Here is a 24,697-nt window from a genome sequence, read left to right as displayed (position 1 = left end):
TAAACTCCTAACCCGACTTTTCACCTATTGGGCAAAAGTGCATTTATGTACATAACCCGAAAAAGTGAAATTAACTATGTAAAGCGCTCGATTTCTGCCAAGCGAGATCGCGCTCGTAAATTAGAGAAAAAGAAATACACGAGCCTGATGGAAAACAGCGAGCCTCGCATGTTTTCTGTACTTGGACGCTGCGCTCGAGGAGGGCTAGCCACCGGAAAAGGCATGACGTATGCATGTCTTCGACTAATGAAAGCAAGCAGATTTTATTAGGCAAGCCCACGAACCAATAAAAAACACTGACGTGAAGTTGACAGGGCTCTGAGCCCTTTTCTAAATACTAAAGCGTCTCGCTGCGATACGCATGTGTGAGCGCATGCAACGCAGGCTCGACCCTAAAAATAAAGTTTCTTCAAATGGCAGTTAAAACACAGTGACTGGGACCTGACAGAAATATGTCTTAAAATTGATAAATCTGTACTTTTTGGTGGATGCCTTTAAACCTTAAATATACATTTTATTGGACGTTTTACTCTCTTTGCCCTACGAGACCGATCCTAAAGTGCAGCATCATTTAAAAAAAAGCAAAGATTTTATTCTTATATCTGTTAAAAAATAAAGTGCAGTCGATTAATTATTCTATTACATACATGTGGTATGCATCTTTTTGTAGGTGGGTTGATGTGCCAATATTGAGCCTCTTGCAGACATCTATGTGTAACTGCAGCAGTGTTTTAATCCCAGCAAGGTTAGCTCATCCATTTGATGAACCTGATATTTAGAGTCTATCCCAGAGTTGATGACCCACCACTTGAAATTACAATGCTAAAAACTGTATAATCTTTGTAGCAAACGCTTAATGTGCTAAAAGTTATCTAGTTGTTAAATGAAAAAACAAACGTTTCATGAATAATAAGGATACAACCGCTATAGAATAAAACACCTCAAAAACGTTTTCGAAATATCAAAACGCATTAGTTAAGGTGCTTTCTTTAAAACAAAAAAGAATCACAGCACTAGACAGGAATAATTCACAGTTGGGTTGCGGACAGTGCTTAATTTGAGCTGGTGGTTGCCAGTGGGGGCAACCAACACATTTTTGTGGACCGGCACGTATTTTACCGCCTCGACATTTACCGAGAACAAGAGGGGAAAAACGCAGAAATACAGACGAAGAGAAATTCAGCAAAACCGTTACAAGGAAAGAAAGCAGAAACCTGCAGGAGTGATAAAAAGGGGCAAGGAACGTTTGGCAGTAGATTAAAGAAACATGAAGTGGATTTAAGACTGTGCAGCCTTGGTATTTGGTGCACAGATGTTTAAAAGCACAGGCTGTTGGGCACCGGCACTCATTATTGTGCCAATTAAGCACTGGTTTTGGAATAAATATTTAAGAGTACTTCAGCTGATTTATTTCAATCTGCTTGCCATATAATTTTTAATTGTTAAAGTCTATACACATTGTACCTTCTGATGCCTCTGGAAAAATGTGTTTCCTGAATGACAGTGACCAAGTACAAATATGTAGCATGCACTACAGTTTTGTCATATCTGAATATATATCCTTTCCATGTTTGTCTAGTACGGCGCACGTGCACGGAATATTGGGGTTGATTCACAAAGATAGTAGTAAATCTACACTTAGAGATTTACATCTACGTCCAAGTGTATACGTTCTACTTTCTGTAATTCTGACATTCCGCTTGGAATCCACATGAAAAGGTGCATCTGGAGCAGGTTTCTATAGAGATTCCTTGATAAATCATGTGATTTCCAAATCGAGTTTCCCCTTACGTCTGTACAGAGATTTCCTAGGCGGAGAGGTCCACACGAGGAAAAGGGAATCCCCTGTGCAAAGGCATTTGTTTTTCTCCAGTGGACAAGCTCAGTTTGCTTGTCAGTGGAGTTCAGGATTATATCCTACCCTTCTTCTAATGGGTGCAGTGCAGGAGCTGCATGCATCCCACCTTCTGGTTAACTGAGCAATGTCCAGCTGCTGCTTGGTGAGAGTTCTGAAAACAAACAAATGCCTCAGAGCACACTCTTGGATCTGTTTTTGTCTTCTCTATTTCTTTCGCTTTTTTATTTCTTTTCTATCACTCTTTTCTTCTTTTTATGTCTTTCTCTTTCTTTTTTCTTTGTTTCTCTGCTGTGTTTCTTATTCTTTCCATTTGCCACTTCTAATTTCGTGGTCTCCTGTCTCTCCCGCTTCTTTCCTTGTTTGCTTCTTTGTTTCTTTTTTTAATTCTCTCCTTCATTTTTCCCCTCCCATCTTTTTGCCTTTTCTTTGTGTCTTTTTCTTTCTTTTCTCTGTCCTTTATTTGCTTCTCACATTTCTTTTCTTTTCCCCTTTGTACCTTCATTCCATTCCTTCACTTTGCATTCTTGCTTATTGTAATACTTCTTTCATGTATTTCATTACTTTCTACCTTTCCTGTTTTCTTTTCTTTCTGTCATTCATTTTTCTCCTCGGATCCTTTTCTTCTGTCAATCCTCCTTTATCTCTTTTCTTGCTTCCATGCTCACCTTCACTCTTTCCTTCCTCACCTCCTCGCCTTCCCTATCTCTCCCTTCTGTCCTCCCTGTCTCTCCCTTTTCTGTCTCAATCCTGTTGTTTCTTTTCTTTATTTTTGTCCTTTCTTACTTTTTTCTTTCTTTCCTCCTCTTTGCCTCATTTCCTTATCCTTTCTCCAATTCTTTCCTCCTCTTCTCCTTCCTTTACACTTTCTCTTTTTCCTTCATCTCCTTCCTTCATCTTTCTTTCTATCTCCTTTTTTCTTGAAAAGTACTAAACTTCCTAAATGAATCTTTCCATTTATTAATTTGCCCTTCGTCATTGGCACAGATGTATTGCTATGGGCATGGGGATGGAGTCAGAGACATGTAGATATGTTCAATTGTAGAGCACTGTGAAGCCTTCATGCACCTTTCAGAACAGTTAATGGTGCTGGATAAAGATGTGATTCATTTGTTTAAAAAACGTTGTGGTTTAGTTCTGGGAGTACAGGTGCATACTTGTGTATTTTACTGCAGGACCTGTAAAACCCTTCCCTATAACCTTTATTCCATTCCTGCCACCAGTAATTGTTAATATTGAGTTGTTAAGGTGCTGCCTTCCTCTGGTCAACAACTAACGGACTTCAACACAGTTAGCTAAATGTGTGATATATTTTGAGCTCTAGTTTACATAATCAGAACAGCATCATCCAATGTATCGCATGAGAAAGACCACAAAATCTGGCGAAATGCTCACCTCTCAGAGGTGGTTCACAAGTAACAACAAAGGGACAAAAATAATTTTGGGGACTCCACAGGTAAACGTTCTAGATACAGCTTGTGTGGCACTGGTGCTGTGCGCTCACTCAACCAGGTCTGCGTGCCCTAAGGACACAGGTTAAGTTGCTTGACCTTTATGTACCCCTATCTAATCCATATTAGGGAGTAGTTCAACATGCTCTTCATTAATCAGAAATCGCTCTCACTGTTGAAAAGGTTGGAGAACTCTAATATAGACCATCCACCCATGTGGTTGCAGAAATCCTGCGAAAGGCATATTTCTGATCAGAATTAGATCTTGGTGACGGCATCATGCCACGTTCAGGTGATGCTCGATCTTACACTTGCCTCATGAGCCCAAATCTCAACTGTATTGTGACCATGCCCCTTCAGCATCAATGCTGGCAGCATCTGTTTTAACACCTGCAGCCAATTCCTCATTGCCTCATCGGAGAGACCAGTGCCGCATTGTAGCTGTGTAACATCTTTTGTGGGGTGCCTATGCCGCCCTGTTAGCTCAAAATAAATTTCTATCATCTTAATTTCATTGTTTTCCTGATACAGTGTATTTCTGGTGTGTCTGTGATTCGTTCCGGGGCATTGCAGAGTCTATATGTTCACCATCGTGTAGTGGTCATATTCCCTTAGCAGCCTTATAAATCGGATAGTGCAGTGACTTTCTGCTCCTGACGTCGTGCTCACTCTAAGCCCAACTGCTTTCACTCTATTACTGTCTTTAACACCTTCAGTGTATACTGCCTAGTCTACTGATAAACCTATTGTATTTTCATCTGGTAGTATTGCCCCACCTTTAGTGACAAAGACAGTTGGACAGCAGAGTTTTGGCCTAGCTGTTGCATTTGAGAGTCTCTGAAACCGCTAGAAAGGGGGTTGGAATGACTTATACTATTCTCTACCAAGCATCCACCACACACCTTGTGTTCCCTAATGTTGAAAGTGAAGTGTTGTGTGCAGTTCACACAGAATCTGACTCAAGTCCATGTTCAAAACAACATTCAAATTTGAACACTGTCCTTTAGTTTGGTGGTGGGATATAGCTGGCATTTATGGGCAAAGTGCAGAAGTAAATACATGTTTAGAACCCAAAAGAAAAGCATCCATTCTGTCACTTGATATGACATCATTACATTTCTCTGTGGTCCATTGCCATGAATATTACATTCAATGTTACAGACATTGAAAGTTAAATTAAGCTTTTGTAAATAAAATGATGTTCTGGGCCTGATACAGACATTTTAAAAATGAGCGATGACACTCACCTTCAGTAATCCCACCTGTGATGGGCAGGAACACAGAGGTAAAAGTAAGAGGTTTAACTTGTGGTGTTCTCCCTGGACCTGATTCACAAAGATAAACTTAAATTTTTGTGTCAGTTTAGGATTGTTTGCTATTCACAAAGGTATTTGTCCACCAATCTTATCATATGCTACCCCTTGATCCACCTTTAAGCATTCAATAATCTCCTATTTACTACCCGGGGGCTAAATGGAGGCAACAAAGTGTAAAAAAAAAGAAAGAAATCTGGACTTTCAGAGCTGTGTTACTTTGCTATACTACCAATGACGGTCAGCTTCTGGAACCACAGGTAACTGAATATCTCAGAGCCACAGTTCCAGAACCCCACCTCAACCAATGAAATCCCAGTTCCAGAAAAAAACTTTATAAATAAACACAACAAGCTTTGTAACATCCAAATTACAATATGACCACAAGCATCTGAACAATAAATATGAATACTACAGCCTTCATGAACCCTGAGACCAATTATAGCAATGGCACTGCCAGCGGTATCAAATGGAAAGCTAGTTGTAGCATCTTCTACTACTTGTTACCTCTGCTCCAGGTCAATGTGTGCTGTGAGGAGCCCATGGATAGTCATACCTGGACAGTTTCAGGGATTTCTGTGTCACTACTATCTAAATCTTTCAAAATGTGAGTAACATTTCAGGTGGTGGTATTGACCAAACAAATCAAAATCATGAATATTTGATGGGAAATTGAATTAAGCATTGTCATGTGGTAACATAGAGCACACCTTCAACTTTTTATGTAGACACAAAGGATCTTTTCACTTGACCGCAAGAGAGTTGTTTCCAATATCTACATTGTATCCTGTGAAAAATGTAAAGGTGTTCTCTATTGTGAAATGCAGTATGTTAGACTTGGCATCCTTGGCGTGGTCTCCCCTAACTTTTTGCCTCTTTTTCCCAGGTTGTTAATGTGTGCTGGACCCTATTTTTGCTGTTTATGTTACTCTCTGCACTTTACCTCTGCTATCCATTGCTAAAGTGCAAGTGCTCCTATGTAAAATGTATGTGTAATTTGATTTCTATGATTGGCATATTTGATTTACTGGGAAGTACCTAGTACAGTGCACTAGAGGTGCCCAGGGCCTGTAAATCAAATGCTACCAGTGGGCCTGCAGCACTGGATGTGCCACCCACATTAGTAGCCCTGTAATCATATCTCAGACCTGCTACTGCAGTGTCTGTGTGTGCAGTTTAAACCTGCCAATTCGACTTGGCAAGTGTACCCACTTGCCAGGCCTAAACCTTCCCTTTTCTTACATGTAAGACACCCCTAAGTTAGGTCCTAGGTAGACCCATGGGCAGGGTGCAGTGTATGTTTAAGGTAGGACATATACTAATGTGTTTTACATGTCCTGACAGTGGAATACTGCCAAATTCGTGTTTCACTGTTGCAAGGCCTATCTCTCTCATAGGTTAACATGGGGCTACCTTTAAATATGATTAAAGTGTAGATTCCCTTTGGGAGTAGATGGGCATGTGGAATTTGGGGTCTCTGAACTCACAATTTAAAAATACATATTTTAGTACAATTGGTTTTGAGATTGTGTGTTTGAAAATGCCTCTTTTAGAAAGTAGGTATTTTCTTGCTTAAACCATTCTGTGACTCTGCCTGTTTGTGGATTTCCTGTCTGGGTTAGTTTGACAGTTGGGCTGTTTGCACCTCTCTCTAGACAGTGACACAAAGGGAGCTGGGGTGTAGCCTGCATATCCTGATGATCCATCTGTGCTAGGATGGAAAGGAGGAGTGATCACTTACACTTGAAAGGGCTGTGCCTGCCCTCACACAATGCAGTCTCCATCCACCTGGTGTGTGTCTGGGGCCTGGCCTGGGCAAGGCAGGATCTCACAAACAAGAGAGACTTTCCTTTGAAGTAGGCTTACTTCAAAGTCAGAACTGGGTATAAGAAGAGCTCCCAAACCCCTGAAAATTAGATCACTTCTGGAAATCAAGAGGAACCTCTGCCTGGAGAAGAGCTGAAGAGCTGAGAAGTGCTGCCCTGCCTGTGACTGTGCTTTGAGGAGCTATCCTGCAGTTTCTGCTTCTGTCTGTGCAAGGGGACAAAGACTGGACTTTGTTGTGCATTCCTGCTTGTGAAGAAATCTCCAAGGGCTTGAAACAGAGCTTGCCTACTGTTGTTGAAGTCTCAGGGTCATCAAAGACTTCCTCTGCCAGCACCTGGACTCTCTGCTGAGACTCCTGCCCTGCCAAGTGGTGCCCTATCCAGTTCCTGGGGCCTTGGACGGTGAAGCTGGAAGACCAAGACTTAAAATCCATGCAGAGACCGCCGTGCGGGGAAAGTTTTGACGCACCTTCAGAGATGCGGCTGAGAAACGATATGCCGCCGGCTTCGCGGCAGAAATCGACGCTCCACCTGCATCACGGCTGGAAAGTCGACGCACGCAGCTGGAGAAACAACGCGCAAAACACCCGCTGACGGAGGCTGATAAAGTTGCAACCCACACAGCGCGGTTTCCCTGATACCGTGCAGCCGGATTTTCGACACAACATTGCTGGGCATGCAAAAACAATGATCCACTCTCCTGCGGAGAAAAGAAATGACTCACACGGACTCGACCGGAGGGGGAGAAACGATGCATGGTCTCACTTGCGGGTGAGAAATCGATGCATGGCTAGCCTTTTCTGATGCACACTCACCCGTGTGTGTTATTTTGAAGCTACCCAGGTACTTTTCAACGCTAACAGTGTTTTTATCGTTTTCTCAAGGATTTAAGACTCTTTTGGTTTTTAAAATCCATAACTTGACTTGTGTATGTTGGATTTTTGTTGTTTTGGTCTTGTTTTGTTTAGATAAACATTTCCTATTTTTCTAAACATGTGTTGTTTCATTGTGTAGTGTTTTCACTGAGTTACTTTGTGTGTTGGTACAAATACTTTACACCTAGACTCTGAAGTTAATCCTGCCTGCTTGTGCCAAACTACCAAGGGGTTGAGCGGGGGTTAGCGGAGAGTTATCCTCCTTGACCCTGACTAGAGTTAGAGTCCTTGCTTGGATAGGGGGTAACCTTACTGCCAACCAAAGACCCCATTTCTAACACAGTATGAACAAACTAATACTTGAACAAGTATGTATACTGCATTATTTGCTATCAATTATCCAGTTGTTTTGGGGGGTTGAGAACAATGCCACTTGTTCTGTGTATTTAAGAATGCACTATTGATTGTCCCTGACACAAGAACCAGAATTTTCAAATCCTCTTCAGTCTGCCAGCCTCATATATTTAAAATGAAGCATATATAATCCATTCTATTACATCTCCTTAAAAAAAAAGTAAACCCCTGCAAAGAATGTGTAGCTCACACCAATGTTCATGGCCTGTGGTGCATCATTGGCTAAATATTGGCCAGAACAGATCCTCCGTCATTACGTAGTGTGCCACAAGAGTGAAAGGAGCCCCAGCAACAGTGGTGTCGTCAACCCCCCTCTTTGTCAGTGGGGTTGTGTTACCGAGATCCACTGGGTTGAGAACAGAGGGCAGCAAACCCACTTTTGCTTGTCCTGTCATAGTTGACACTGACAGACAGCACTTGCTCAGATTGCAACTTAAAGCATTATATAGGGATTACAGTCCACTGGCCTATTCCGCTTGCTGGTGATTGGCCTCTTTCAGACTACAACTCCAGAATGCGTTTTCAAGAGCATGTGACATAAGAAATGCCTATCTGCTTGTGCGAAAAGGCTCAGCCGATAACAACCATTTGTAACAGTGACTTTCTGTTTGTTTTGCAGTTTTATATAACAGGAACTCTTCTCAGAGGCCTCTGAAGCTCACTACACGAGATTATATTAAAGGTCAAGTTTAATGTTTTCGGCACAGCGACCAGAACATGATTCCCCAGCACCGAAGTCGGCAACTCTGGCCATTAGGCCATATCTCTTTCTTTTCTCTTAAGTAGAGATACCAGACAGTGTTTATATGCTATTAGCATTTAGCACCGCTTGGCAAGAAGTCACTCAATATCTAATCTGACCTCTTGAGGGCAATGTTAAGCTCTACATTTGTATTTACATTGCTAAAGGTGATCCTGGAGGAAAAGTTTGGAATCCAGTGTGAAGTCTTCAGGAGGTTCCTGTGTGGCTGTTTGTCAGATGGCGAATTTGTTCTAAACAATTATATGTAACAGGTCTTTCTTACTTTCAGGGATCTTGCTATCTATGCATTTCATTTAGGTGCCCTCATATGAACAGGTATTTGCACTTATTAAAGAATGGTATCTTTATCTTATTATTACATCTCTGTACCTTTTTCTGTTGCCTGTTTTCATTGACTATCTCCTGAGCTTTCGTGTTTTCCAGGTCAGTTGTTAATACTTTATCCAGTTCATGGTTTATCTGTACAATCTGGCATTTAAAGTTCTGAATTTATAACTGGATGATCAGGACTAAAAATCCAAAATTGAAAAGAAATTACCTGGACTTGAAGTCCAACTCAAACATGGACTGGGAAGCTTGCGCACTCTCTGTCGTCCTCTCCTGTTTGCACTCCCTTTTCTATCACAACTCTAACCTGGGGGGGTTTCTGCCCTTATTTTTCTGTCCCCCACACTCTCTTCATCTTCCTCTTTTTTTATTCAGTCTCCCCTTCTCTATTTGCTGTTGGGTGCAACCACAGTCTGTAGTGTAAGTAGTGGTCCAGCCACATATGGTCAGCTGTAGAAATGTCTTTCTTTTGTTGGGTGTCAGAAGGAGGGAGATACACTGTACCCATGTGTGCAAGTGGTGTCTAGAGCACTGTGGTCATATGGCTTCACAGTTAGACTTGCACAGCAAGGAACCTTATCACATGCGATGTCACTGGAAGAATGAAAGGAAGACAGTGTTGTCATTTCATTCTATTTAAATTATGCCTTAGCCCCCCTTTACACACAATATCAAGGAACGTATTCGAATTGGCTGGAAGCTACCAGTGGGAGACAGCTGCTCAGCCTGGGTTAATGATGTCACAGTACATCCAAAAAAACAAGATGACGTCATGAAACAAAGCAACGTCTTAAATCGCCTATTTTTCGTGCTTGTTAGAGTAGCACAACTGGGTAAAGAAAACTGTTTTTTTTTTACTGCACGCTGGATGGCTTTTTTTAAGGTAGAAAATATAATGAAAGTAAAGGACCTTAATACCGTCCTTTGATGGCAGTGCGGTGGCATGATTATAGCACTTCACTACATACCAGTCAGCTCCTTTTTGAATGGTGGGAGGAAATGCCAGATACAAATGAGGGACGGTAGTTTAACCATTGAGGAAATATGTCTAAATCAAATTGCAAACCGATGGGTAGTTGTAGCAAATTTCTAAGTGAAATTTTGTTGTAGAAACATCGTTCAGCACCCTTTTTGTCTTGGAAGAAAACATTCAAAACCTCTGGGGAAGGTAATATCAGTAAGTAGACCCTTAAATTCTGGATTATTATATGAGTGTTCCTTGAGAAAAGCCTGAATTTTGTTGCACCAGTTCCATTACACTTAAAAGGCTCACTCGCTTGCTCATATGAATTTTGGATGCTGTTTCAAGTGGGGGGTACTGGCTACTCAACTGCCCCGCAAGGCATTTTCACTCTGGCTCTGAAGGTGGTTCTGCCCCCAGTTCAAAGTGTTAGTTACCCCCCGCCCCCCACCCTTGCCCCCTAAAGATTGGGTCTAGTTGCGCCCCTGTCTGGCTACCCCTAAATGGTCCGTGTGTTGTTTTGTAGAAGTTAAACGCCCCCTCCTTGTCTCCATTGCCATCGCAGCGGACAGCCCTGCGACCAATTAAAACAAAAGGTGGGCCAACGCGTCCCCAGTGCCGCCATTACTTTCAGACTGAAGCAGAGCACGAGCCGACGCCGCAGTGCTTGTCCTGGAGGGTTTTGTTAGAAAGCCACTTAAATTGCCATGTAATGTAAAATTTCCGAGCAAGCGTTCATAGTGTTTATTTTTGGCCCACCGAGAATCTATTAACAGGTGACTTGTACACTGCCTTAGCACGCACTAGCAGGGGTGGGGAGGAAGGGATGTGCCAAGGACTTAACGTAGAGGAATAAACTCTGTCCCGCATTCGAGCACAATCCTCAACCCTAACTCTTCTACTTTTAAATATAATTTCAACAATAGGAAGAAATTGACTACATTCGTACAAATATATTTCGCAAACAGCAATGGTTTATTCGTAGCTCCATAGCATTTCTTTTTAGCCAGTGAATTGGCCATTCAACTCGCAATCCATAATTATAAAACCGGAAGCACGAGAGAGAACATTAATGACTAAAGAGATAGCAACTTGTGCTTTAGAAGCGGCTGGTGGATTATCAACCTGATAGGTCACCATAAATCTGAGCCGAGTTGGAGCGAACAAAAAAACTGAGGAAGGCTAGTTGATTGAAAGGGTTCAGAGGGGGACGCAGGGAGTCTCTTTCAAAATACATTTGGCAAAGGAGGCATATCATATGATAGCCACTTTCAAGACACACCAGCCACTTTTACCGTGCCAAGCTTGATGAACAACTGTCGGGATGGGGAACAAATGCCAAGAGTAGCCAGGAGATACTAGAGATGACCATTAGAAGCCAGTGCTGGCTACCAGATACAAAGGATATCAACTGCTGCCAGTGAGGGCCACCGTATATAATGGATGGCTACCCTATGCCAGAGATCGCCATGATGTATGATTCTTGCCCACCTAACAACGTGTGGGCTCACTGATATATTCTCAAGATCTCTCTTTCTCTCATACGCATGTGCACACACACAGTGAAATAGAATGTAAGTACACCCACACACAGAAATAAAGACAGCCATTTGATCGCAGAGATACATTCACATAAGTAAAAACAAGCATTAGCAATGCAAATAGGTCTAGTTTTAATGTGCAATACACAGAAGTATAGGCATGCAGAGATGACGTTTGCATGCAATAGCACTTCAGAAACACATCAAGAAAATCTCCTGCAACAGAAGGGAAGCATAGCACATAATGAGAAGTGTGCTACAGAATAGACAGAAAGCACAGGAAGCCACTAAAAGACGGAGGAGAACATTTAGCACCCCCCCCCAAATCCCATAGAAAGTGCCAGTTCAACATGCAAACTACTTAAACTCCCATCTCCCCAATGAGTTCGTACAACTAAAGTTACCAGATAACTCTCACCCAGGCAGCCGCTAAAAGCTCCTCACCTGACCAGCTATAATGCACCAAAAGCATGCGGAGCTCCAGGTTCTACTCTGGCTGTCTCTCTGTGCCCAGAGAAAAAACGCTCACAGCATAGCCATGGCAGGCCAAAATGTGGGTAACAGCAAAGCCATCTTGGGAAGGAGCAATGTACTATACTGATCACTAAGTTAAAAAAAACAGTTACTGCAGGACCAATATTAAAACTTTTCTCAGCATTTTTCATTATCTGAGAAACCAGTTATAGTAGCATTTCAGCAAACTACGGGACTGTCTTTCATGACTTCATGGCTTGTATATTCATCTTCAGCTGGCGAAAGATTCTATAAATGGAGCACACTCTATCGACCTCGTTACAGACACTCACACCATACTCAAGCAGGGGGATCGGTATCAGCACAGAATCATGGACAGTCCAATCTGAACCTGGGCTTGAGCCGGATTGCCCTATGGATAAATAAAAACTCGCTCAAGCTCAATGGTGATAAAACAGAGCTCATGGTTCTGGGCAAGAAATTCCCATTTGGGGTCCGCGACATTGGCCAGAGTCTCTTAGGGCCTTGCCTCCTCCATCTCCTACGGTGAAAAGCCTGGACTTTCTTTAAAAAATTAATCTTTCCATGAAGCCACAGGTGCCTAAGGTGACTGCCACGGGTTTCGCAGTACTCAAGTGGCTGAAAAAGATCATTTGGCAGATTCCTTCATCAGCCCAGAGGTCTGTGATTCAAGCCTTAATCTTATCTAGATTAGATTATGCCAACGTGTTATATCTTAAAACCAATAATACAAGGGTCCGTCTGCTGCAGATAGTTCAGAATGCAGTGGCCACGCTCCTGTACCAGCTTACAAGATTTGCCTTGGGGACACCCTTCTCCGTGACTTGCACTGGCTCAAGGTTTCTAATCACATTAACTTTAAAGCTATGTGCTATATATGTAAGGCTAGTGCTGGATTAGGACCTCACTACATTCAGGAGCTGGTGGTGCCTTACTAGCCCACTCGTTCACTGAATCAAGCCTTGTTTACTGTGCCAAGGTCCTGATTGGCTCGTATGAAAGTGGCTCTTTTGCTTACTTGGGCCCGAAACTATTGAATTCCCTCCCAGAGTCACTGAGAAACTGTATGTCTCTACTGGCTTCCAGCAAAGACCTGAAGACCTGGCTTTTCTAATTCTTTGCACCTGGAGACCCTACCTCTTGCCCTGCACCGGGAAACCTCTTGGGGTAGCTGTGTGCATTACAAGATTTCCTAATATAATAATATTATTTAATTTGAAGTAAAATACTGGGCAGAAATGGCGACATTAAGCCTATATATCAAGTACATGTTCAGAGGCTGACAAATGTCCTTGTCTTTTTTTAGTAGCTGAGTTGCCCTTATGCCTGCAAATAGACTGAAGCAGGAGTGTGATGATCAGTGCTGGAGCATGTTGACAGTCTTTCATTTGAATGAGAGCCAGTGTACTTTCACTAAACTACGTTTTCATTCAATTTGAGCATGTTGTAGGGAGGCAAAAAGTCACTTCTCTTGTCAAAAAAGTAAGTATGTAAAAACTGTTGACAGTAACAGGTATTAACAGTTGTATAAAACATACCCATTTTTTGATTCATAGAATGGCAAATTATGTGTGTCTTGGTCAAGTTGTCTTAATGTTCCAAAATGGAAACAACAATTGCAAAATGAAGGATCCAAGGACAACAGGCTAACATGCCCATCTTCAACTTCCATGTCCATGGCCCTGTGAGTGTATGTTAACGATGACCTGGATATAGTCAGTGATTTGACTACTTGTTCTCTTCAATTGTCTCTTTGGAGTCTGCAGAGAAAGTCCATATGTATGTGGACTTCAATCTGGTACAGATGCAGCATGATGATGTACAATAAATACTCCTATGGGCTGACCAAATTGTTAATGACTATTGAAGCAATGCAGGGTGCATAGCTAGCACTTCTGTTCAACTTTTTGCAGCCTAGGTACTGCCTTTTGTTGCCATTTGTTTTAAGAGTAGCCATTAGGATCCAGAGGGGGGCTGGAGACTCACTGGCTGAATCTCTGCTGTGCTCCGCTAGTGACGGGGGGAGGTAGGGCCCTGAGTGTTATGTGGGTAAGATGCCAGCACTCATGTTAGAAACCTTCTGACACCAAGTACTGGTAAATCAGCCAGATTGGTTTATTGTTCAAGCCTTTACCCTTGCAAGCAGACTAAACATGCATTTAGGACAAAGTGAAGGTACCTCACACCCCATGATTTCATTGCCTCAATTCAGGCATCCCATTTGGTTTAGTGGTAGGTAAATGATTGTAATGGTGTTAAGCTGTACACTACTTGAACTAATGGACTATCCGCCATTGATATGTGCATGTTTATTTATGTACAGTAACTGGGAAGTAGGCTGGGTTGTTACTGTCACATATATGTTGTGCCTTGCATGTGACTGTCTCTCCCAAGTTTGATGGTTGAGCTGCCAGAGCCTTATATCCCTTCCTGAGGCACAGGTCTGATGCCTCGCAGTCTTACTACACCATTCATAAACACTAGTCTTGGGTATGATTTACCACACCTGCCCTTCCAGTTCACACAAGACACTCCTGACATGACAGTGAATGTCTGCCCCATTTCTACGGGTTTTTCAAACATAAAGGCCAGGCATTTTTTTTTTCCAACAGCACAGTCATAACCATACTGGGACTTAAAGGTGCCCATGAACAAAAGATGAGGGTCACTGAAAACAACAAGGCACGGTAAAGAAAATAGTACTAAATGAAGACTATGGGCCTCATTACGAGTTTGGCGGTCACTAGACGCCACACTCACGGATAGTGGTCTGACCACCGCCAATGCAACTGTCCGACCGCCACATTGCAACCCTGGCGGTCGGGCTGCCAGGGAACCACCAGCTCCGCCAGGATCGAAGATCGCCGGCGGTCTGGAGGTGGCGACAGTCCTAATCCACTAGGGCAGTGCTGCAAGCAGTGCTGCTCTGCTGATTATGACCCCCTTCTCTGCCAGCAGTTTTATGATGGTACCACAGTGATGAAAATGCTGTCAGGTGACTCTAGTGGGGCCCCTGCATTGTCCATGCACTTGGCATGGCCAGTGCAGGGCCTCCCGACCAGCACCATCGCAATGTTCACTGTCTGCTATGCAGACAGTGAACATTGCGATGTTTCGCAATGTTCACTGTCTGCTATGTAGACAGTGAACATTGCGATGTTGCTGGTGCACCCTGTGCTCTACAGCATTGCTGCCAGCTCGATTACAAGCCGTAGACAATGTTGTTGGCTGTTTCCTGCTAGGTCAGTGGGCAGAAACTCTTAATGGGGCCAGCCGGGAGGTTCCCAGTATGGCGGCAACGTCCCTGTCGGAAGTTCGGCGGAAGGTGTAAACCATCAGCCGAACTCATAATCAGCCCCTATGTGTCTGTTGAAGACTTAGGCATATTTATACTAGGAGAAATTGGGGTGCCATTAAATGTTTTTTAACTTTCTGCATTCTTCACTTAGATGAATAGGTTGAAGTAAGAGTTTCAAAGGGGTGAGCCTTGTGAGTTAATTTACCTTCCCTAAAGTGCTTGTGTCTTTTCAGGAACAGATACATCAGGTTTTAGAAAGACAACCGTAAGTGTCGGGCTAGATAGTATGATGGCAACAATTTGGATTGATACTGCTGAGCATCACTGTGCATAGCTCTATCCACTGGTCAGTAGGATTTGAATTCAGTTCTCTGCTTAACCTTCAGCTAGTGGAGTGGAATCAGTACATGGGATATCTGATTAGATGTTCTTTAGGATATGGATATGATGGGCTGTTATGTTTTCCAAATGTTTGAACTTGCAAATCGAGGGCCACTGTCAAGTGTAACTGATGTGCTGTCAATACGTAATGGATCCCACAGGTGACAAAATTAGTATAACATGTATTTGGTCTTGTTGGATCTACAGGATAAAAGACAACACTGAATGCAAGATGAATGGCATGTCAATGATTTGCCACCTTATTAACTATTTTGACTTGGATCTCCGTTTCTTCAATGTATCAATGGTCACCAAGAAGGATTAAGTGAAGGTGGTTGTTAGAAATGGGGTTTTTGGTTGGCAGTCAGGTTACCCTCTGTCCAAGCAAAAGCCCTCACTCTAGTCAGGGTAAGTCACACACTATCCAAGATTATCCTGTGCCCACCCTCTGGTAGCTTGGCACGAGCAGTCAGGCTTAACTCAGAAGGCAATGTGTAAAGTATTTGTGCAATAAATCATACAATACCACCATATAGCACCACAAAAATACACCACACAGTGTTTAGAAAAATATATAATATTTATCAGGATAATTGTAGGTCAAAAAGAATAAAGTTGCAATGGAAAATTGTAGAAATATCACGGGGAAGTGATATAAAGTGTCTTAAGTCTTTAAAAAGCAATAAAGTGTCTTTCAAGCACAGAGTACCTGGTTTCTGGTGGGAAAGAAGAGATGCGTGGAAAAAGGGGTGTGTGCGTCAATTTCTCCTCAGCACACACAGACTTGCGTCGTTCTTTTCCACGCGGGGAAGTCGGGCGTCGTTTTCCGGCGCGCAGACAGTCTCTTTTTGTGGATCGCGGGGATTACCAGATGTCCCGGGTCTGTGCATGGATTCTCCTGCTTATTTTTCGGCTGCGCGTCGTTCTGCGGGGCTGCGCGTCGAAGTTTCGATCTCACGGTAGGCGTCGCGTCGATTTCTCCTTGGAAGTCGGGCGGCGTTGTCCTTGCGAGGCCGTGCGTCGAAATTTTGGTCTCACGGCAGGCGTCGCGTCGATTTCTCCTTGGAAGTCGGGCGGCGTTGTCCTTGCGAGGCCGTGCGTCAAAGTTTCGCACTCACGGTAGGCATCGCGTCGATTTCTCCTGGAAAGTCGGGCGGCTTTGTCCTTGCGAGGTTGTGCGTCGAAGTCTCGATCGTCCCGAGGGCGTCGCGTCGATCAGCGTCGGTGTGCGGCGTTTTTCTCGCCGCGAAACAAGCTGTGCGTCGAAATTTTCGGCGCACGGAGCGTCCAAGTGAAAGGAAGAAGTCTTTTTGGTCCTGAGACTTCAAGGAACAGGAGGCAAGCTCTATCCAAGCCCTTGGAGAGCACTTTCACAGCCAGACAAGAGTTCAGCAAGGCAGCAGGGCAACAGCAAGACAGCAGTCCTTTGTAGAAAGCAGACAGGTGAGTCCTTTGAGCAGCCAGGCAGTTCTTCTTGGCAGGATGTAGTTTCTGGTTCAGGTTTCTTCTCCAGCAAGTGTCTGATGAGGTAGGGCAGAGGCCCTGTTTTATACCCAAATGTGCCTTTGAAGTGGGGGAGACTTCAAAGAGTGGCTAAGAAGTGCACCAGGTCCCCTTTCAGTTTACTCCTGTCTGCCAGGGTCCCAGTAGGGGGTGTGGCAGTCCTTTGTGTGAGAGCAGACCCTCCACCCTCCCAGCCCAGGAAGACCCATTCAAAATGCAGATGTATGCAAGTGAGGCTGAGTACCCTGTGTTTGGGGTGTGTCTGAGTGAATGCACAAGGAGCTGTCAACCAAGCCCAGCCAGACGTGGATTGTAAGGCACAGAAGGATTTAAGTGCAAAGAAATGCTCACTTTCTAAAAGTGGCATTTCTAGAATAGTAATATTAAATCCGACTTCACCAGTCAGTAGGACTTTGTATTACCATTCTGGCCATACTAAATATGACCTCCCTGCTCCTTTCAGATCAGCAGCTGCCACTTCAACAGTGTATGAGGGCAGCCCTAATGTTAGCCTATGAAGGGAGCAGGCCTCTCAGTAGTGTGAAAACGAATTTAGGAGTTTTTACACTACCAGGACATATAACTACACAGGTACATGTCCTGCCTTTTACCTACACAGCACCCTGCCCTAGGGGTTACCTAGGGCACACCTTAAGGGTGACTTATATGTAGAAAAAGGGGAGTTCTAGGCTTGGCAAGTACTTTTAAATGCCAAGTCGAGGTGGCAGTGAAACTGCACCCACAGGCCTTGCAATGGCAGGCCTGAGACAAGGAAAAAGGGGCTACTTAAGTGGGTGGCACAACCAGTGCTGCAGGCCCACTAGTAGCATTTAATTTACCAGCCCTATGCACATAAAGTGCACCTTACTAGGGACTTATAAGTAAATTAATAGTCCAATCAGGTAGGATTCCAGGTTACCATGTTTTAAGGGAGAGAGCATATGCACTTTAGCACTGGTTAGCAGTGGTAAAGTGCGCAGAGTCTATAAACCAGCAAAAACAGTGTCCAAAAAAATGGAGGGAGGCAGGCAAAAAGTTAGGGGTGACTACCCTAAGGCTGTCAGGTCTAACAGTGGTGATAAGGAGAACCATATAAGTTGTCAGTATCTCTGGATAGAAATGATCCCTGAAGTATGCCACAAGTCACCACAGTGGAGTTACAGATGAAAGGACCTCCTTGGCTTGATTACTGTGATTTGATAGGACTGACTGGAACCACTGAACTGCTGATTGCTCTGTACACAGTTGGTCTGCCTCTGATGAGGATACTTTGATCTACTATGTTAAATGCCACATTGCTGTCTCAGAGGCTAAATGCACAAAACCTATCCCTGATCTATGGCATAGCTATTATGTGATGTTTGATAAGGTATTCATTCCACATGAAACATGACTGGAAATCGATGAGGAGAATTTTTGATTCCAGATGTTCCAGAGATGAGAAGTGACTAGTATTTCCAGCATGTTTAGCATGTTTGCTTTGGTAGATACGTCAGATATGGTCTGTAGTCATCTAAGTAACCAAGGAGAAGTAGCTCCTTTTAGAAACAGGAGTAACATTGAATGTTGTAGTTTTAGTGGAGCTACAGGAGTATTGACAAGATGAGAATGCTGGCCATCTGGAAATGTTCGATGATTTTAGTGTTGCATGAATCTAATGAAGTAGATGATTTGAGGCGTTTCGTGATCTGGACTGCTTTTACATCAGAAACTGATGAAGCTATTCCAAAATGTGTAGAGTGTGTTACTCCCGCTCTACACAACTCTGACCAACCCATTATTACAAACAATGCAATGCAGATAATAAGTCCACTATATATTTATCTCCTAATATATCACCATAATTTCCTTTTAAGTTATCATCATGGTCTAATAAATCTACATAGTCACATATAGGATCCAGTAAATATTTACATCCTCATGTCCTACGGTGTTTTAACTTTTTAGATCTGTTCAAAATGTTTTATCCATTTTTGAAATAGGTTTGATTGAAGCAGTTTTGCATGGGATGAGCTGATCACTAGCACTAGCACAACGATAAACACCCTTGGATAAAACTCGACTACTAGTATTTCATGTATTGCAAATTTGCATTGATTGAAACAGCTACAACCATTACAAATGAACTGTACATCGAATGATCATGGAATTAATTACCTGTAGCTGGCTGTTGTGATCACACCAGGAGAATGTTGTTATATCACCATCATCTGCAAAAATAATATCCATAGGTAACAGTAAGTAGGGCAAAGAAGTGGGTAATGCGAGCATGCCAATGCCACACAGAATACACCAATACTCACAGAAATGTGAAGTTGCACCGTCTCACCTGTGTGTCTTTGGAAGTAATGACGTATCACTGATGTTCTGTTGTCCTCATCCTCAACCTCTGCCTCCTCATCCTCATTGTCCTCAGGCTCCACTGCTGCTACAGGGGCATCTCCAGTCTGCTCCTCCTGCAGAAAAGGTACATGCCGTCTGAGGGCCAGGTTGTGCAACATGCAGCATGCCACTACTATCTGGTGGACCTTCTTGGGTGAGTAGCACAGGGATCCACCTGTCAGATGGAGGCACCTGAACCTGGCCTTCAGGAGGCCAGAGGTCCTTTCAATGATCCTTCTGGTTCTCCCATGTGCCTCATTATAACGTTCTTCTGTCCTTGTCCTGGCATTCCTTACAGGGGTCAGCAGACATGATAGGTTTGGGTAACCAGAGTCACCTGCAAATATTGAGGGACAACATTTAGCCACACACTATCCTATATGGCCAACACCATAGGCATACACCAACATATTCTGCGTGGGAACCAGGGATCACCTATTAGCCACACCCTGTGCCCCTGTAGTTGGGACATCACATTTGGGATGCTGCTATTCCTCAGGAAAAAGGCATCATGCACTGACCCAGGATACTTAGCATTGACGTGGGAGATGTACTGGTCCGACAATCACACCATCTGCACATTCATGGAGCGGAAACTCTTACAATTCCTGAACACCTGTTCATTCTGGCGGGGGGATCACATGCAATATGTGTTCCATCAATCACCCCAATGATATTGGGGATATGTCCCATTGCATAAAACCCTGCCTTCACAGTGGGCAAATCCTCCACCTGGCAGAAAGCAATGTAGCTGCACATGCGTTTTATCAGGGCAGACAAGACTCTTGTTAGCATGATTGAGAACATTGGCTGTGATATTCCTGCTGCCAATCCCACTGTCACTTGGAAATAACCAGTTGCCAGGAGATGGAGCACTGATAGCACTTGCACAAGAGGGGGGATCCCAGTGGGATGACAGATAGCTGATATCAGGTCAGGTTCCAATTGGGCACCCAGCTCTGTGATTGTGGCCCTGTCCAGTCTACAGGTGAGTAATATGTGCCTGTCTCCAGAGTAGCCAAGTCCACCAGGGGTTTGTACACGGGGTATGTCTCCATCTCCTATTCATCCACAGCGGTAGGTACCTAAGGGACTAAGGGACACAAGAGTGAGTAGGCTGTCACAAACCCAACAATGGAGCCACAAAAGCAGTCCACAATGTGCAAACATTATGAGACAGTGTAATTTGTGAAGTATGTGTCTATTGATCCTGTGATTCAGCAAATATCGATAGGCCAGTTCCCCCCTGAAATGGCGACCGCCTGTCCTGTGTGTAGGGACAGGTGGAAGTGAGGTAATTCCGCTGACGTTGTGTGCCATGGTGGTAGGCGGTCGTGAGCCGCTGTGCAATTCCTCAATGGTTAATATTGGGCCCTATGGAGTACAGCAGCCAATGGGAATCTACGCCGGCGGTGACAGTATGCACTGCCGCGGACGTGACTGCCATTTTCTATCTGATTCCTCACTTGTTTCCTGACCTTCCATAGGAGAGGACCTACACTGCATGTGCTGCTGTGACCTGTGTCTGGAACTTACCATGGCCTGTGTGACCGGGGAAAGGGCCCCTGCCTTCACTTCGGATGAGTTGGAGCAACTGGTGGATGCGGTCCTACCCCAGTACGGACTGCTGTATGGGCCTCCAGACCAACAGGTGAGTGCACTGTGAGCACAATGCATGTGGCATGAAGGCATGGAGGTGTGTGTGAAGTCCTCGTGTAAGGGGGGTGTGTAGATATCCTTTTGGCGGTGTACATGTTGTTGGCTGGGCTATGTGTGTGCCAATAGTGATTGAAACGGGTATGGTGGGTCATTTGTGTGACAGGCTGGACTGTTTGTCTAATGGTGATTTCCTGTGTGTATTGCCTCTGCAGGTCAGCGCCCATCAAAAGAAGGGAATATGGCATGCCATCGCCAAGGAGGTGTGGACCCTGGGAGTCAATGGCAGGCGGAGCACCCACTGTCACAAACAGTGGGAGGACCTGAGATGCTGGGCACAGAAGACCGCGGAGGCCCAGGTGGGGATGGCCTCCCAAGGAGAAAAGGGGGCCCGTCAGGCCCTGACCCCTCTGATGGCCAGCATACTGGCGGTGGCCTACCCTGAGCTAAATGGGCACTTGAGGGCATCACTGCAGCCACAAGGGGGTGAGTACAGTGGCTATCATCACAACTTACGGCTGGTGAGGTGGTATCAGGGTGGTGGGTGTGTGTCAGTGGGTGCCCCTAGGCCAGGCCAGACATAGCAGCATAGGTCCTCTGGTGGCTAAGGGTTTGAATGTGAAATACTACTTACCTAGCTTGTTAGTATTCACTTCTGGGCAGGGCTGTGTGAGTTCCAGGTGTGCTGCTGTTGGCGGTGTGTGTCCCTCCTCAATCCTTGGTGACTAGCAATTTCACTGGTAGTGCCATGCATTGTGCGTAGGCCTGTTCCCTGTGTGTGAGGGTGCTGTGTACGCCAACGGTGGTGTTTGTGCAGTCATTTACCCAGTATATCCTTTGTCTCTCTTCCCCCCTTTCTTGTTTTGTTATCCTGTCCTTATGTGCATTAGCATAATCTGGTGGAGTAGCAGAGGCACCGGCAACAGAGGGAGTTGCATCCCACAGGACCCGCGAGGCAGAGTCCACTGACACTCAGGGCACCAGTGGGACGGAGGGCGAAGGGGGCACCACAGCGGAGACTGGAGGGGACAACACAGACTCTGATACCTCCTCCGATGGGAGCTCCCTTGTGGTGGCGGACACCTCTGTGACCACCACAGCTGCAAGTACAACAGGGTGGGCATCTCCTTTGCCCCAGTCACCCCAGGCCCTGCCCCAGTGAGCCCTGCTGCACTGAGTGAGGAGGCTATTGACCTCCTGAGATCCATCTCGGTAGGGCAATCAACCATTGTGAATGCCATCCAGAGGCTGGCATCCCAGATACAGCAATGCAATGCATTCCTGGAGGGTGTTCACTGTGGATTGGCGGCCCAACAGAGATTGATTCAGGCTCTGGCCTCCTGTCTGATTGGAGCCATTGTCCCTGTTTTTGCCGTCCCCCCCTCCAACTTCCACTTCCCAGTCCCATACTCCTCAACCCCAACCCATCCCAAGCACAAATACAGATAAGTATCCACACAAGACAACACCCAAGAGTGGCACAGACAAACACAAGCACCACACTTCATCCCACAGGCACCCACACAAACAACATTCAGTTGCAGACACAACAAAATCCACTGTCTCCCCCTCCTCCTCCTCTCCACCTCCCACCCACTTATGTCTACACTCACACCTGCAAGCACTACAACAGTATCCACTACCAACATCATCACCACACCAAGCAGAACACACACCTCACTGGCAGACACCTCCACAAAAGCCATGCATGTGTCCCCTGTGTCCTCTCCCACCGTGCCTGCCCCCCCTCCTAAAGTACACAGACGCAAACACTCAGACACCCAACAGCCATCCACCTCACAACAGCCTACAGCCCATTTACCTGCATCAAAATCCAGCAGACATACACCTCCAACAACCACTCCCTCATCCTCCACTCCCATTGCTCCTCCCTCTTCCCACCCCAACGTCCCTAAAATGTTTTTCCTTTCCATGATTGACCTCTTCTCTACCCCTCCCCCCATCCTGCACGTATGGGCAGGGTAGCAACGACCCAGCCCAGCACCTCAGACAAACAGTCCATGGGGCCAGTGGTGGCACCACCTACTCGTGGTGGTAGGGATTCAACACTATTAATACTGAAGGGGAAGGAGTCTGCACCAGCTGGAAAGAAGGGAAATGAGCCTGCTCCAGCTGGAAAGAAGGGGAAGGAGCCTGCACCAGCTAGAAAAAAGGGAAAGGAGTCTGCACCACCAGGTAGAGGTGGGAAGAGCTCATCCACCCTTACCAGGAAGGTTAAGCGATCCCCAACCCATGACCAGGAGGAGAGGAGGCAATTTACGCCGGCGGAAGCTTTCGGCCAAACACCACCACCAGCTGTCACAGAGCCCCCACCGCCAGCTATGGTTGTGCAGCCATCAGAGATTGCAGGGGCTGACCAGGAGCCTCCCACAACCACCAACACAGTGCAGCCATCAGAGAGTGCAGGGGCTGACCAGGAGCCTCCCCCAACCACCACAGTGCAGCCTTCAGAGAGTGCAGGGGCTGACCAGAAGCCTCCCCCAACCACCACCACAGTGCAGCCGTCAGAGAGTGCAGGGGCTGACCAGGAGCCTCCCACAACCACCACCACAGTGCAGCCATCAGAGAGTGCAGGGGCTGACCAAGAGCCTCCCACATCCACCACCACAGTGCAGCCGTCACTGCTGGCAGACGCCATGTAGTCCAGCCTCCATGGGCTAATGTGCTGCTTGCCCCATCCAGAACCAGTGGGCAAGACACCCACTTGAGAGACTGTAGCCTTGCACTCCCCAGGACAAAGCACAGGGCATGTTGCCCCCTCCAGAACCAGTGGGCAAGACACCCACTTGAGAGACTGTGGCCTTGCACTCCCCAGGACATAGAGCAATGGGCATGTTGCCCCCTCCAGTACCAGTGGGCAAGGCACCCACTTGAGAGACTGTGGCCTTGCATTCCCAGGACACAACACAGGGCATGTTGCTCCCTCCAGAACCAGTGGGCTTGTTGCCGCATCCAGCTGAGGTGCCCCCTTCCAGCTGAGGTGCCTGCCTATTTGACAACTGATGTCCCTGCAGTGTTCTATCCGGATTGGTGCAGGATTCGGGTGTGGCCTTGGACTGTGCCCTGTGGCCATGTGGGCCCTTTGAACTATGGACTGAGCAGTGTCCCTTTTTTCATAGAAGTGTACATATCTGTTTCATGGCCAAATCGGATTGTTGATTTTATTGTTGGACTAATTACATTCACTTTCGTCAATTCCTGCTATCCTTGCATTATTCTACAGTTTTTCAGGGTCAACTTGTTTTTGTAATGCATCTGGTTGTGTGTATGGCGTGTGTGTGTCAGGTGTGTGTTGAACGTGTGTGTCACTCTCGCTTTCCTCCCACCCTCCTTTGTGAGCTAGGTGGCTGTACTCACTGTCGTCATCTTCGCCAGTGTTGGTCATCCAGGTGGAACATAACGTAGAAGTTCATCGAGAATACTTGCAGTCTGGGTTCCATGGCGGCATGGTTCTTTCCTGTGTCTCCAATGGTGAGCCCTTTGACTTTTGTGCTCTGTTTTCTCCAGGTTTTTGATGGCGTTGGTACAGCCCCCGAAAAGGTGGTGGATTGTAGTGTCATAATATGGTGGGTGGAAACTTGTCTTCCGCCTGGCTGTAGGCGGCTACTGCTGTGCTGACTGTTGTTTCCACCCTG

The sequence above is a fragment of the Pleurodeles waltl genome, chromosome 9 (genome assembly GCF_031143425.1).
Source record: "Pleurodeles waltl isolate 20211129_DDA chromosome 9, aPleWal1.hap1.20221129, whole genome shotgun sequence".
Classification (NCBI taxonomy): Eukaryota; Metazoa; Chordata; class Amphibia; order Caudata; family Salamandridae; genus Pleurodeles; species Pleurodeles waltl.
The sequence above is the reverse complement of the archived record's forward strand: the minus strand, read 5'-3'. Positions refer to the sequence as shown.